Raw genomic sequence first — 14,709 nt, 5'->3', positions numbered from 1 at the left:
AAGTTGTGTACAAGTATTGATCATGGCATACACGTATAATCATGGCAGTTCAACCACAGTACGAGTTCAACAGTACAGTCGCGTAAATAAACGAAATCCAAGTATGCGGCCCAAATAGTTGGGCTCGTAATAGTGTGCATGTCCAAAACAGTGTGCACGTGTATATGGTCTCGAGTTGAGACTAGAGATCCCGAGTCGAGACAGTGTGGTCTCGGGTTGAAGTCTTGGTGTTCTCGAGTCGTAACTAGAGGTCTCGAGTTATGCATTTGTCACTCGAGAGTGGGTGTTCTCGAGTCATGTCTCGAGTCGCAACAGTACTCGCATCCGAGGTCTCGAGTCTTGTCGCTGTGATGATGATGCGCGGTCTCGAGTCGAGACTAAGGGTTCTCGACTCGCAACCCGTGTCGAGATCAGGAATGTAACAAACTTCCTTATTTACAGCATCTTTAATTCCGTAACAATTGCTAACAAGTTTGGCAGTTTCACAACAGATTAAACAGCATTGAATTCGGAATTCATACACAATCATAATATCTTAATCATCATGAAATCAAGAACAATCATCAAGCACTCAATCGGATCATCTGATTAACTAATTCCAGAACTAACATGTAACCCAAATCATAGACCATCAACCATCATCATGAAATCCCTTCTAATAGTTTTGCTAACACGAAAACAGTTTCATCATATGCATACCGAAATCAACACATATGTTCCATTCATGATCACAAATTTATTATATAACTACTAGCATGAAACCCTAACTGATCATATAACAATACCACATCAGACGCATAACAACCATCAACAAAATAACACTAACCGTGATGTTCGAGAGGGTTGGATTGAACCGAAGGAGAAAGACTTCGAGTGGGGCTGCCGTCCGGTTCCAAGGGAGAGAAAAGGAGAGAGCTTAGGGTTTGTGTGTTGGTGTTTTGTAAGTAATGAGAAACTACACCCTCTATAGGTTCATGTATTCATATAAGAAGTGGGCCGAACCCATTGATGGGCTGCCCTTAGTCTCGAGTCGGCCAAGTATAGTGATAGTGGGCCGGGTAGCGTGTGAGAGAAAAGGATTAAAGTGCGGCCCAATGTCTTGTGCGACCGGACAAGTGTTATACAACCAAACTTATAACATTCACATATCATCACGTAGCACATAATGCATAATATTACATTACAATCAAACACGTCCACTAGTCACGTGTAGTTCAAATAAGTTATAACGAAACACACAAAGAGGGGTCTCACATACGAGTTGTCACAAAACAAAGATTCCGCTAGATATCGTGGTCGTAAAGGATACCCGACAATAAATGTATTGGCAGCTTGTACATTTGACTTGAAGTTTACATATGTTCTAACTGGTTGGGAGGGGACTGCATCAGACTCGAGAATAATAAAGGATGCATCTAGTAGAAGTGATAAACTAGTAGTTCCAACGGGTAATTTTTCAAACCAGTTTTAATTAATTGTTATATTATTTTAGAATATTAATAATTACAATTTAATTATAGGTAAATAATGTTTACTAGATGCGGGTTTGCCTCATACAAGCTCACTAATGACACCATATAGAGGCGTTAGGTATCACTTGAAATAGTACTCAACCCGTGCCCCTGAGAACTCAAAGGAGTTGTTCAACCTTCGTCATGTGTCATTACGTAACGCAATTGAACGAGCATTTGGTGTCCTAAAAAAGAGGTTTCCTATCATTAGAAGAACAGCAGAACAGTTTTACTCTTGTCAAACACAGTCAGCCATCTTTTTGGCATGTTGCATTTTACACAACTTTTTACTAGAGGAAGATCGTAACAAAGATCTTGAAGATGAAGTCTTAAATGAGGTGTTAAATGAACCAGTAGAGGAAGAACGTCAAAGTACTAGAGGCATGCGTGAGGGTAGTACTGAAGCAGACTAATTAAGGAACTCAATTGCAAATCAAATGTGGACTAACTATTTGATGTTACAAAATGATGAAATAGATATGTCAAATTAGGTTTAGAAAAGTACATTATAGTAGTTCGTTTTGACATTGTATTGCTGATTGGTGTTTGAAATTATTTATTTTATTTGGTTTTTGTATTACTAAATATTATTACATTTACCAATTGCATGTTTTTAATTGTTCTAACAATGTATTCTTGTTGAAATTGTATTGTTAACTATTATTACATTTGAAGATCGCAATTCATCATGAGCAAACATGACGTTAGTGAAAATACCAGTGAAAAAGAAAACATGATGTGGACGGAAGCTATGGATAATGCATTCATACAATCCATGATAACGCAAGAGATCAATGGTTATAGGATTGGTGGAAATTTTAATACACAAGCATACAAAAATATGGTTGCGGAGCTTAGCACAAATCTTGAAATGACTTTTACCAAAGCTCATTTGAAGAATCGTTTAAAGACGTTGAAAACCGTTTTTCTGCCTGGTATGATATGTTTCAGGGAACCTCATTAAGTGGGTTCTCATGGAATCCTGAAACTCAACTAATTGAAGCGGAGGATGAAGTCTGGCAAAAATTAATAGACGTAAGTGCTTTAACTATTTACTAGAATATTCAGATTCTCGTCTGTAATACTAATTATTTTGATTTTGTTAAATAGTCAAAGCCAAAAGTTGCGGCGTTGAAGATGAAGAAAGTCACAAACTATGATGAAATGCTACAACTATTCGCAAAGGATAGCGCATCAGGTGCACAAGCTGAAACTGCTAAAGAAAGAAATGCTCGGTTGCAGAAGGATGACGGCATTAACACAGAAACACCTCCAGAACTGGATGAACTCTTAGTTGCCAATGATGTAACTCTAGAGAGCCAATACTAGGGATGAGCAAAGGGTATAAAATACCGTCCCGATCCCGATCCCGATCCGTTTTCGGTACCGGAAACGGTATCCACTTTTGTGATTTTTCGGTATCGGTACGGTATCGGTAAAATACCGACTTTTACCCTTAAAATACCGATACCGTCCTGAACCGGCGTATTTCGGTACCGGTATCGGTACCAAGTTTACACAAAATTCGGGATCGGTATTGGTCGGGATCGGGACGGTATTGGGACGGTATCGGTATTTGCTCATCCCTAGCCAATACAATCTTGATGATGATGTACATGTGGTTGATCTTACGTCTTCTCTACCCGAGCAGTCTTCTATTGCAAAGAAATATAAGAGTAGAAAAAGAAAAGTCAAACAAGTAGATGATGATTTAACCTCAATGATTATGAATGGTGTTGGCAGCATAGCTAATGCTATTGCTGAAGGTAATAAAATTATTCAGGAAAGCAATAAAATACTTGAAAGATTTCATCATCGTGAGTACACAGGTGATGAAATTATTAAGAATTAGAACCTCAAGAAATACCACTGGCTTTCAATTATTTGGTGGAGAATCAAGCTAAAGCGAGATCATTATTTAGTTGTTCTCCTAATATACGATTGGGTTTGCTGAGAGGTATGATGGGTTTAGGTAATTAAGGACTCAATGATGCATTTTTCTAGTAAAGTTTTTCGTGTATGATAACTTAGTACGTTGATGACCTTTTTATTTGTTTCTTGTTTATTTGACCTTATTTGGTAAAGTTTTTCTTGTTTGAGATCTATCCGTGACTATTAATTAGCATCTTTATTTTTCTAGAATATATTGGAGGCATAATATAAAAGTAACTCTGAAAATCAAGTTAAAGTTGAGTGTTCGTATACTTGTGTATAATGTCCACTGTTAGATTGGTTTTTCCATGTGATCATTTGCATCGAAACCCAAGAGATAAAAGATGATACTTACATAGTTTGTATATAACATTACATTGAAAACATAATAATTTTTTGTAGATCTGAACTTATTGGTTCATCTAATCATTTTATGACATTAGTTGCTATGTTATGCATGACATATTTTAGGTTAATTAAAATATTTTATGTTTAAAGGGTATAATGGTAAAATTGTTTCTTTCTTTTCTTTTCCTCCTAACTCGGGAACACATAAAATGCTTGTTTTCTTCTCTTTTCCTTTACTTTTCATTAAACTCAGGAACACGAAAAAAATCAGATCTTTTCCCTCCTTTTCTCTCTTAATTCATTTTCCTTCCCCTCCCCCTGTTAAATGAGACTCAGGAACACAGTGTTAATCTCCTCCAAGCTGATGTATAAAGACTGCAGGGTTCTTGTGGATCGACTGGATAAAAAGATTGATAATTGAATGACTAAGTCTTTATCCTTTGCAGGGAGGCTTCAGTTGATTAAATCTGTTATGTTGGCTATGCATATTTTACTGGGCTTCTATTTTCATGCTTCTGGCTCGTATTATTAGTGACATAGAAAAAAGAATGCGCAATTTCTTGTGGAGTGGAGGTTCTAAGCTGGTCGCCAAACCAAAAGTCGCTCGGAAGAATGTCTGCTTGCCTAAGTACGAGGGAGGCTTGGGGATTAGAAGCATCTCTGATCTAAACAAAGCGCTGCTTACGAATCATATTTGGAATCTTCTCGTTAAGTGAGATTCTCTTTGGGTTAAATGGGTTCACTTCTATAAGATAAAAGGTAAGAATTTCTGGGATATTCCTTGTCGTGGTAGTTTGAGTTGGGGGTGGAGGAAAATCCTTTCTATTAGAACAACGGTACGACCATTCATATGGTACGCTATTCGAGATGGTCGTCAAGCTAATGCATGGAATGATAATTGGTGTGCATGTAGTCCGTTACGGTATTTCATCACCCCTAGACGCATTCATAGTGCTGGTTTTAATATGCATACTATAGTGTCAGATCTTGTTGATAACCAAAGTACTACATGGATCTAAGGAAGAAACGGTTTATTATTCTTAACACAATTGAATCCAGACAAAAAGAAACAACTCAAGTTGAAACACACACAATAATCTCTCACAGCCTTACTAGCAGATCACTAACACGATGATCTGCACTCTCTAAAACAGATCTAAGCTATGAACACTTACAAGAACTGACCAAACGCTAAGAGAGAGAAGAAACAGAACAGGGAGATATTTTTTACAGATGTGTGATAATTACTCCCGTATGAAGACAAGACTTATTTTATATGCGCTGAACTAAACAACTTCTCCGGGTATCTAGCCATACAGCCCATTAGCAGCAGTTGTCAAGTCCAGTCAAGTCCAAGCCCAACTCCAAAGATACATTTTTGTTTTGTAAATAAGAACATATAAAAACAATTGGGTTATAAAAATATAAAACTGAAAATATAATATATACTTTTTAACATCCCCCCTCAGTTTTATATTTGAAATAAATTAATAACTCCTAAACACTTACACATATTGTCAAGAAGATTACGTAACAGATCCTTAGTAAACAATGACGGCTTGGCATGATCTTTTCCCTGTTCTGAATAATCTAGAACCTCCTATACTAGATCAAAACGTCGCAGATGGGTTGATTTGGAAGGATAGACAAGGCAATCAAAGGCATTTTAGTTCTGGGGAGGTTTGGAACAACATCTGAAGGCGGGGTGATGTGGTTTCTTGGGTGGACTTGGTGTAGTTTGGTCAATGTATCCCAAGGCATTCATTCCATATATGGTTGGTGATCAAGAACAAACTTAAAACGCAAGACAGAATAGGCGTTTGGGATGCGGGTAGTGCAACTAACCTTAATCTTATGTGTTGTCCACTTTGCAGATATGACAAAGATTCTCGTGACCACCTTTTCTTCCAATGCTCCTTCGCTCTGCAAGTTTGGAACCTGGTAAAGGACATGGCATACATGGAGAGGGTTGATCTGAATTGGGATTCTATTATGGCTTGGCTAGAGCAAAATGCTAAGTCGAAGAGTGCTGAAGGCATTGTTAGTAAACTGGTGCTGACAGCTTCCACATACTTTATTTGGAAAGAGAGAAACAACAGACTTTTCTCTCAAACCCAGCGGAGTGCTTCCACGATTGCTAATATTGTTTTACATACGGTGAGGCTTAAGCTGATGTCTTTCAAGGTGGGAAGGAATGCCAAGAACCCGTCGCTGCTTAAGAGATGGAAGACTCAAGTGAAGACTTTGGACATCGATCCGGGCTAGATTTGTAGTCTAATTTATGTTGCCATTATTTGGGCTTGGTCTGTGTTTTGGTTGTTTTCGTTAGGGCTGTGTTTTGGGATGTTGTCTTTGTTTTTTTGCTCTAGTCAAGGTATGCCAAGTCTAGCTCTAGTGTGTCATCCTAGGCACTCGTGTAAAAAAAAAAAAAAAAAAAAAAAAAAAAAACTGGGCAACCAGTAATTGCTGTTGATTAATTTTTATTTAAAGACACATTGTTCTTATCATCTTCCCCATTTAACCGTCCAAACGAGCTCTAATCTCCGAAATTAACAAGAATCATGCACGATTAACTGTAATTATGTTAGGGCTTATGTAGTTTAGGTCTAGATGAAAAAGGCATACAAGAATCAAACCTGGAAGAGCTCGGATTGAATGACAAGAGGGTTGGTCAGAGAATAAAGTTTTCCGGCGAGGCAAAAGAGGTCACATAGACGATTTGAATATAACTGTAAGTTATGGCGACGAGTTAAAACAGGTATACGGTCCCTATTAATACTAATCTAGTCGGTTAACGTATCATCAGAATCTTAATGGAGATTTGCGGGTTGTTGTGAGTTCCGGATAAACATCAAATCGAACGATTCATGGGATAATGCTTGTAGTTGGTTAGGATAATGATGGAGATAAGAGATAATGCAAGAATAACGGACGAATTACTAGCGGGTTAAGGACTTCCGGGTCGCCGGTCGGAACTTCGAAGAGCAGATAAGGAAACCGCAGGTGATTTTTTATATCTTTGATCATTTGACACTTTAGTCCCTGTACTTTGTAAGTTGTATAAAATTCTAATTCACTCTATTTATATGTGCACTTTAATAGTTTGGCAAATTTGGCCCTTTATAAAATTTCATAAACTTATATATAAGTTTTAGATCTTTTTGAACTTTGATATTATTAAAAAAAAAATTGTTATCTTAACACCATTATTTATTCAATGCCAAATATATAAATGTAATGACAATGTAGAAACAAGAGTCGAGTCATTTCACAGTAATGAAACATAGAAAATGTAGTGTTGCTATAGTCATGTACATAGAAAAATATTAAAGATGTGTTCATTCATATGTTTATTTTTTAACTTTTAGATTTTTACCCACACATGTGTAGATAAGGGAAGTGGGGGTGGCAACGTTATACTTGCGTGATACCCGTTTTCAACGCATGGAAAACAAAAATTCCCACCGCCAGTCATTTGTTCAACGAGTGATAGCAGCCACGTGATGGATTTCCGTTATTTTTGTCACGCGTGAAAAATGATGGATGTGAGGGGGTGTGGGGGTTTATTGTTAGATATTGTGAGTGATGACCATTGCCACTAAAAAAGGATGTGAGTGATAGAATAGTGGCTGATGACATAGCAGGAGTTGATTGGATGCTTGAGATTGATAGAATTCTATCGACCACCCCCACCCCCTAATATAACCTACTAATCTTGATACACATGACTTGCACATGTGTAGGTCTTGCGTATAAACAGACTTTCTTCATATATTATTATTTTTTGAATTTCAATAATACTCACTCTTTTCCCTGTAAAAAAAATATTTTGAAAAGATGAATGATTTATTTTGTTATTTCTATTCTTACAAGCTACATATGTAATAAAAATAAAAAGTTATTTTTCCAATACTGGTCCTTTAATTAAAAGAACTGAAGAAAAAACAAGTTGTGCTGAATCAAATATTTAGTTCAAGCATAATTAAAGTTTTAACTTCAACTCTACTAACCATAATTAAGGGGGTGGGGACATAACATCTAATTAAGTTCCGCCACGTCATCGAGTTTCATTCCATCACTAGTGATGGATTTTACTAGGGATGCCCGACCCCCTAATTAGAACATTAACTTGAGCTCTGCTACAAATTCGTCAATGTTGTTGTCTGAACTCCCACCTTCCCCAATAGCTTCTTTTGCCAAATCCCTCCATTTCATCACATTTTTCTTCATTTGGAGACCTTTCTCTCCTTCCATGACTTCCCTTATGCACGAACCCAAAACCCGGCTACTCACAAGCCCATTAGCATCCGGTCTAGCACGAACCCCGACACCCCAAACATCCTCCACATACTTGGCATTCGTAGTTTGATCCGACCATTGAGGCATTGCAACCATTGGGACACCCAACCCAATCGCTTCAAGAACCGAGTTGAGCCCACAGTGTGTAACAAAGCATCCTATTGACTCATGAGCCAACACTTGCAGTTGTGGGCACCATGGCACCACCAACCCCTGCTTCAAGACCAACTTTGCAAACAGCTGCTTATCCTCTTCACAAGACTTAACAACCAACAAGAAGGAGAACCCGCAATCAGTCAAAGCACATGTTATTTCTTTCATTTGCTCGGGATTGGGTTGTGTCATGCTCCCAAATGATAAGTAAACAACCGAGCTTTTTGGCTTCCCGTTGAGCCAGTTCATGCATTCGCTACCCTTTGGGTTTAAAATATTAACCAAATAGTCTTTATCGTCTAACAATCGCTTGTCAAGGTAGATCGATGGAAGCGATGGGCCAATTGTTCTCACATGCCACAGCTTCCCCATCCAATCAAGTACCTAGACAAAAGATAAACAAAGCTTTGACGTACTTTTGGGTGAAATAGAAAAACTTCAAACGTAATCTTATCTTAGCTCGTTTATTTATATAAATAAGTTTTAATATATCTTTTTTCTCTAACAGGTCACATAAACGTAAACTTTTGGAGAAAGCCGACTGACTATCAAAGGTAAACATGAGTTTATCATATCTTAAATCTCGTCAAAAGTCACCTAAAATGAAAGCTCCTTTAGTTTTTCTAATAAAAATTATTACAACTCTAAGAAACAACTCTTTTTGGAAATAAAATAAAATACATACCTCTTCCTCCAATTTGTAAAAAGAGTTGAAAAACACCCAATCTGCCTGATCAATGTTGGTGAATTGGTTAAAAACTAGATCTTGTACATCTGGAAACAAGCCATATTTGTGCACAAATGAAGGAGTTTCATAGTTTTCAAGCAGTGGTAATCCGGGAACCGAAACGACTGAGTCTGTCAATGGGACAGTGAGAAGCTTTCTATTGACATGATAATAGATGCTATTCACAGCACAAGTTTGAGTAAAGAAGGCAACTCCCATCAACCTGAATCTTTTCGCGACATCAAGGGCCCATGGCAAAAAACCGTCATAAATAATGACATTGGGACGATCTAGTTGTAGAACAAGGTCAGATAATGATTTTGGTCCCACTTCCCGAAGCTTTGGAAAGAAAACTTCTGGCGGCACGATTTCATCCGGGCCATTGTCATCAAACCCATCAGAAAATGTTTCCAAGTTGATAAGGTGGTTGTTTTTGTCAAAAGTGACACTTTTGGAGAAGGACAAGGTTGTTGCAAATGTCGTTTTAATTCCTTTTGCGACCAAGCGTTTGCAGAATTGGAGCAACGGGTTAACATGGCCTTGAGCCGGATATGAGATGACGAGAACGTGAGGCTGTTTCTGGGATGAACTCATCTTGTTAACATTTGATCTAAAATAATTGGGTTTGTAGACTCGTAAGATATGAATAGACAAATAGTAAATTCCGCCGTAGAATTTTCTATGTTTGTAGTTTTCGTTTGCACTATAATTTTGTTTTATGTTTCCATCGAAGTGTCTAATTAAGTAATGTGAAATAAATAGCAGCCGAACGAATAAAGCAAGTATCAGATACAACTTTTTTAGGTTAACATGAATCACAAAATACAAAAGACAAATGACAAAAACAACTCAGGCTAAATCGACCTTCTTATCTGATCACCAGTTGTATGTACAAAATTGTAAAACTACATATTCAAAGTCCCTTTCATAATTGATGATTAGGATAACAAATGCATATATCCCATGTGTAACTAAACCAAAATATTCGATAGGTTTTAAACACCTGGGAATGCATGAAAGACGCAAAGCAAATCTCTGATACGGAGAACTTGTTTTCTTTAATCAATTTGTACCTTGAACAAACAGGTGGGTTCACCTTCTAGATAATCCACGGTTGCTTGCTGGCTCTCACCTTCTCTGCACAAAACCAAATGGCATGTTTCTTAAATGAACATATATGGATCTTAAGAATGGATCAATTTAAGTTGTGTTTCAGCTTCAATTGGATAAGATTAAAGTTTAGCTACAAGCAGAGTGAATTGAATATAGCCCAGACTATATTGGGAGCATAAAACCTATACATAAAATTATTCAAATATTTACATTACGTAATTATAACTAAAAGCTTAATTATTTATAAAATATGGATAAAAAGTGTTTTAACATAAACCAGCCTCGACACCTAAATAACAAGTTAGTTGTTTGTTAGGCCGTCCGGTATGGGGATCGTCCCCGGTTTGTTCTGGTCCGGTGCCGGGCCAAACACCCCCCCCCCCCCGGCTTCGTCCTGGTCGTCCTCTTCTGGACGTTGGAGACGCTCCACATGAAGACAAAAAACATGCCTCCCCCTCTCTCACACACCTATAGATACAATATATACATATACATTTTAGTTCCATCCCCCCATTTCCATACCTCCATCCTCTTTGCCCCATCCTCACACCCATCCTGCGTGGCGCCTATGTGGCGGAACATCCTCCAAAGGAGGACCATCACCATACCGCATAGCCTTATATCTTTTGACATTGAACCAAGGGCTAATACCATGAAAACACAACATGCTTTTTCATTCCTCAACCCAATTTTGGCGTATTAAAATCATTTGACTTGTTTAACATGCATGTATTCGTGATCAACGATTAAGATAGGCTACTAGCATTCATTTAATATGTGGAGGCTATGTAGATTGATTTTTTGTTGGCATGGATATCATGTAGACTCTTTTGTTGATGTGAAACACTACCTCATAAAAATTGCTAGATAAACATACAAATTTATATCAACTTTATATGATCAAGAAAGTATCTATGCTAGCATTTTACACGTTGGAATGCAAATCTATAAAATTTTGACCCGCTAAGGGTTTAGAAGTCGGCATTTTAATTTGATTAATACATGTATTTAGACAAGTGTTGAAACAATGGTTAACACAAAGGATAACCAATGTTGAAACAATGGTTAACACAAAGGATAACCAAGGGGGGTCGTTTCACTTATAGGGTTCAACCTCCTCTCTTGCTCGTATCCAAGGCTCGAGATCTGCAAAACAGTAAACACCGTTAGTCTCGTTAAGAGGGGAAAGAGAGGTTTTCCCTCTTAACCAGGCTCCGGCGTGAGAATAAGTACTGTTCCGAGATGAATAAAACAGTGTGTGTATAGAGTGAGTAAAGAGAGCCAAGATCCTTAACCTGAATGATGAAGGGTTCTATTTATAGCCGGAGGGTGAAGAAGGAGGAAGTAGCTGTGCCAGCTGTGGATGTGCGCCAGCTGTCCGACCAAGGGGAATATCCTCTTGGTCTGCTCTGTCAGGGACGGCGTAGTGGTACACGTGGCGTCCCCGCATTCGACGGTGTTGGGCACCTCGTACTGGTCATGTCAGCCCTGCTCCCTGGATTGTCGCAGGCCCATGTGGCTTCTTGTGTATGGTGCCACGTATTGTCCTTGATGTTGGGCGAGGCATCTTTGATGCCCGCCGGGCCTTATCCGGTTGTCTTCTGGAAGCTTCTAGAAGATCCAGATGATGTGGATGCCTTGTGTGCACAAAAAGTGGTGTGGTCCCTGCCATGTAGGCAGGGAATTGGGACCATACCTCTTCAACAAGTTTAGGGACTTTAATTGACCAAAATTTGGTTGAGGGACTTTTTCATGCATGTGAAAAGGTATGTTAGGTTTTCATACAAAAAGCCTCCTGAATAAAAAGGACGCAGTCATGATCCTATCTTTTCAGTATGCATATAGAAACTAAAAAGCATAACAAAAAAAATCCAAATGGAATAAAAAATAGTGCAAGTACCTCAATAATAGATAAGGACCTTGTTAAATTCCCAATTGCAACATTTGAGGACAAACAACAGTATACACTTTCAAGCTGCTATCCTTATCACACCAAATTCATCCATCTTTGATCTCTTATACTACAAAATTATAAGTCAAAAGGGCAACTAAATAGCTAACGATAATCACAAATAGGTAACTAAAAGAATACAACACTCTGAATTAAAAAAAAAAAAAAAAAAAAAGTTGATCAAGTTTACCTTAGTATTCTGGTGCCTGTGAATGCCACTGAGGTCCTCATCTCCATCAACCTTCCTTTTCTGAGACCATTGAACAACAATAATAAGAGTTATAGTGTGGGTGACTTAAACATGAGCGTAAAAAAGTTTCTTACTCAATTTTTGTAATATTTCTCAAAATAAAAGCAGCAAAATATGACAGAAGAATCTAACCTTCTCATGGGGTTTCTTCAAATGCTCAGCACCAGAGTCACGAGGATTTATTTTATCATTCTCGTTTATGATGATGATGATGATGATGTTTGTGTTTTTTATGTTCTTTGTCTTTGTGCTTTTTATGCTTCTTTTCCTTGCCCTTTAATTCGCTTTTTGATCTTCCAGCTTGTGTAGGAACTCCCTTCTGTGACTACAAAACAGCACAAGAAAATAACACCTCTCATTAGTTACATATTTCAGTACTTTACATGATATCTAATATAGGTAAAACAGAGCAATGTAACATGGACTTCATTGGTAAAATTGAGCGTTGAAATAAAATAGTCAGCTTTCTTACGTCTGGAAGCTCAATGGGAGCCGTTTCCTTCAAGTGAAAGGCGTCCCCGAGAGCATTAAGATCAAACGGATGTATTGCCTCTTGTGAAATGGACTTATTATCATTAATGAGCTGATTTAACTGCATCCCTTCGCCTTTACGAATTTCTTTGTCTCCGACAACATTATGAAGGTAATGTGCATCTAAAACCGATAAAGAAGTTGACTTCTTGCAAAAGAACTCATAGTGAGGAAACAATTTGTAGTACTGTACAAGATCGACGGCTCCCGTAAGTTCCTTTGGACCTGATGGCAAATAGCACAAATTACTCGTGAAAGTGTGAAACCACTGAAGAACAGATGAAATATAAGATGAAGAAAAAAAATATTAGTAATTATGTATAATTGGGATTCAAGTCATTCAACAGATCATATAAGATGAATCCCTGAAAGTATTACTTGAACAACAAGAAAACTTTATCAAACAAACGCCGTAAAAAGCGACTTACCTTTTCCAAACTTCTTGCTCTCAAGATCCATCGTCAACGTCTCACGCAACGATATAACCCTGAGATTTTACAAAATTATTTGCAGAGCGGAGATTCTACTAACTTCTGTGCCTTCCCTAAGAGATGCACATAATCATTATTAAAACATATATAGGAATCACATGAATGGATGACTGAAGTGGGGACTTGGGTTTAGAACTTAAAAAAAATATGCCAATTTGAATGTATGTTTCCAATTTTAAGTAAAGAAGTAGGCTATGTAATCAAAGGCGCCCAGCACAGGTAAACCATCAAGGCACTCCTACAAGCTACTGGCCAGAATCTGTAGAAATTCCAACCAGACCTGAAACATCGGAAAATGGCCTGGAACTAGCCCTAAACCAGCACAAAGGATAAAACCCCTAAACCAGAATCTGTAGAAATTCCCTTGAGCGACTACCTAGGAACGGCATAAAAACATGTATCTTTTGCTTAAGTGTGATACACAAGGCAGTTAAGTAACCCTTATACAACTCTCATACATGTACAACTGCATTATGTGATTCAAATTGATCGTGTTTAATTTTGATGAACTTGAAAGAGAATAACAAAACTTAAACATACAAGTATCCAAGATAATGCATTGCATTGCATCATAGTATTAATGCAACATTCCTTTCAACTCAACATAAACAAACCATTAGCCACATCCTGCATTCCCTAAATTCACAATCAACACCACAAAAGTTGCTAATTATTTCCCTACATTATCATAAGGTTCATTGCCAACACATTATATAACCAAATACATGAAAACAATCGAACTGCATCTCTCTTACTTTTTTTGCAATGCCAACGGTTTCCGGCTAAATTCGGACTCAATTAAGCAACGCTAATTGCTCAAATCCAAGGGTTTTTTTCCGTCGTTTTTACCCTAACAGAAATAAACCCTAGTAACGCCGATAATATTTGGGTTCATTAAATAGGCATCTAGGGAAACACTAATGTGGTTTGACATAATTGCCCTCGGCACATGACTCGCACAAGGAATTATATATATTAATGGAACCCATTAAGTCTAACCGATTTTCAAATCAATATTCACCGTCAGATATGGCTGAGATTAAATCTGAGCCATTTAAACTCACAAAAAAACCGCTATGGTGGCGGTTCACGGCGGTTTCAGTCGGTTTCTTTAATTGGTGGTTACCTCCACCTTTTTCTTTCCATATCTCCACAACCCAAGGCTCCTACAATCTTGGGTAGTGCTCCTACAAACCAGGATCGTGTTGTCAATTCAGTTGAATTGTAATCTTATATAATGTACAAGCCTACAAACAAAAACTCTTATTTTCAATTGAAACATTCTTGAAAACCATTTGAGCAATGAACAAGATGGAGCTATGTCTAAGCCAAAGATGGAAACACTTCCAAGCCAAAGAAAACATAGGAGTAGTTCTCAAGTCGATCCATTCAAATCAGAGGGT

The 14,709-nt window shown here is 37.8% G+C and overlaps 1 long non-coding RNA gene and 1 pseudogene across 1 annotated transcript; one reads left to right on the top strand and one right to left on the bottom strand.

Annotated features, from left to right (window-relative positions):
- The first annotated feature begins 6,249 nt into the window (after positions 1-6,249).
- LOC110891076 lies at positions 6,250-9,978 on the top strand. Its single transcript, XR_002564980.2, has 3 exons — positions 6,250-6,794; positions 8,752-8,797; positions 9,007-9,978. It is a non-coding gene; the product is annotated as an uncharacterized LOC110891076 (long non-coding RNA).
- Positions 9,742-14,170, bottom strand: LOC110891075 (annotated as a pseudogene).
- Positions 14,171-14,709: the final 539 nt, after the last annotated feature.

The sequence above is a fragment of the Helianthus annuus genome, chromosome 7 (genome assembly GCF_002127325.2).
Source record: "Helianthus annuus cultivar XRQ/B chromosome 7, HanXRQr2.0-SUNRISE, whole genome shotgun sequence".
Classification (NCBI taxonomy): domain Eukaryota; kingdom Viridiplantae; phylum Streptophyta; class Magnoliopsida; order Asterales; family Asteraceae; genus Helianthus; species Helianthus annuus.
Note: the sequence above shows the minus strand (reverse complement) of the source record. Positions and strands in the feature narration are given on the sequence as shown.